Consider the following 2,286-nt stretch of genomic DNA (forward strand, 5'->3'; position numbering starts at 1 on the left):
AAAAAGTATTCTTGAATCCTGGTCTGATTTCTTCCCACAGGAGCATTGATTCTGTTCCATATAAAGGTGTTGAAAGCTTCGATCAGAAGCAGTTTGAAAGTTTTAAAATCGGGTGAGGTCTAGTATATATTATCACACACATACCCTAAAATCATATTGAGGCCACTGAACTTTTGCTGAACATACAGTGAGGAAAATAAGTATTTGAACACCCTGCTATTTTGCAAGTTCTCCCACTTGGAAATCATGGAGGGGTCTGAAATTGTCATCGTAGGTGCATGTCCACTGTGAGAGACATAATCTAAAAAAAAATATCCAGAAATCACAATATATGATTTTTTTAACTATTTATTTGTATGATACAGCTGCAAATAAGTATTTGAACACCTGTCTATCAGCTAGAATTCTGACCCTCAAAGACCTGTTAGTCTGCCTTTAAAATCCATGTCCACCTCCACTCCATTTATTATCCTAAATTAGATGCACCTGTTTGAGGTCGTTAGCTGCATAAAGACACCTGTCCACCCCATACAATCAGTAAGAATCCAACTACTAACATGGCCAAGACCAAAGAGCTGTCCAAAGACACTAGAGACAAAATTGTACACCTCCACAAGGCTGGAAAGGGCTACGGGGAAATTGCCAAGCAGCTTGGTGAAAAAAGGTCCACTGTTGGAGCAATCATTAGAAAATGGAAGAAGCTAAACATGACTGTCAATCTCCCTCGGACTGGGGCTCCATGCAAGATCTCACCTCGTGGGGTCTCAATGATCCTAAGAAAGCTGAGAAATCAGCCCAGAACTACACGGGAGGAGCTGGTCAAGGACCTGAAAAGGGCTGGGACCACCGTTTCTAAGGTTACTGTTGGTAATAAAAGACGTCATGGTTTGACATCATGCATGGCACGGAAGGTTCCCCTGCTTAAACCAGCACATGTCAAGGCCCGTCTTAAGTTTGCCAATGACCATTTGGATGATCCAGAGGAGTCATGGGAGAAAGTCATGTGGTCAGATGAGACCAAAATAGAACTTTTTGGTCATAATTCCACTAACCGTGTTTGGAGGAAGAAGAATGATGAGTACCATCCCAAGAACACCATCCCTACTGTGAAGCATGGGGGTGGTAGCATCATGCTTTGGGGGTGTTTTTCTGCACATGGGACAGGGCGACTGCACTGTATTAAGGAGAGGATGACCAGGGCCATGTATTGCGAGATTTTGGGGAACAACCTCCTTCCCTCAGTCCCGCATTGAAGATGGGTCGAGGCTGGGTCTTCCAACATGACAATGACCCGAAGCACACAGCCAGGATAACCAAGGAGTGGCTCTGTAAGAAGCATATCAAGGTTCTGGCGTGGCCTAGCCAATCTCCAGACCTAAACCCAATAGAGAATCTTTGGAGGGAGCTCAAACTCCGTGTTTCTCAGCGACAGCCCAGAAACCTGACTGATCTAGAGAAGATCTGTGTGGAGGAGTGGGCCAAAATCCCTCCTGCAGTGTGTGCAAACCTGGTGAAAAACTACAGGAAACGTTTGACCTCTGTAATTGCAAACAAAGGCTACTGTACCAAATATTAACATTGATTTTCTCAGGTGTTCAAATACTTATTTGCAGCTGTATCATACAAATAAATAGTTAAAAAATCATACATTGTGATTTCTGGATTTTTTTTTTTTAGATTATGTCTCTCACAGTGGACATGCACCTACGATGACAATTTCAGACCCCTCCATGATTTCTAAGTGGGAGAACTTGCAAAATAGCAGGGTGTTCAAATACTTATTTTCCTCACTGTATGTCCACTGGCCTCACGGAAGTGCAGTCCTGCAAAGCCTTATAGTCCAGTCATTTTATGAAAAAAGGTTGAACAAATTGCAACAGAAGCAAACTCAACTGTTTTTGTTGAGGCTGGTTTAAAGTACTTCTTCCTGCCTCTATGTATTAATGCTCTGGGGAGCCTAAATGGGTTCCATTCAGACCTTAAAATTAAGTATTTTACTGTTATATGTCAACAAGATTCAACAAGACATTTTCACCTGGCTATACTTACCCAATGTTTAGATCTGTTGTGGTATTTATGCAAATTAGCACATACGTAATTAGATTATGCACCGTTTGTCCATGTTAACAAACAATTAAAAAAAACTTGTAATACATTGTTTGTTTGTCTTGATGTAAGTAATCAACTCAGTAATTTTTGATGGTGATATCTAAAGGTTAAAATTTTTACCCTATTCACGTAAGAAAAAGAATGAATAGGCGAATGAATAGGCTATATTTGGGTCTT

Source organism: Abramis brama (assembly GCF_963993115.1).
Source record: "Abramis brama genome assembly, chromosome: 3".
Classification (NCBI taxonomy): domain Eukaryota; kingdom Metazoa; phylum Chordata; class Actinopteri; order Cypriniformes; family Leuciscidae; genus Abramis; species Abramis brama.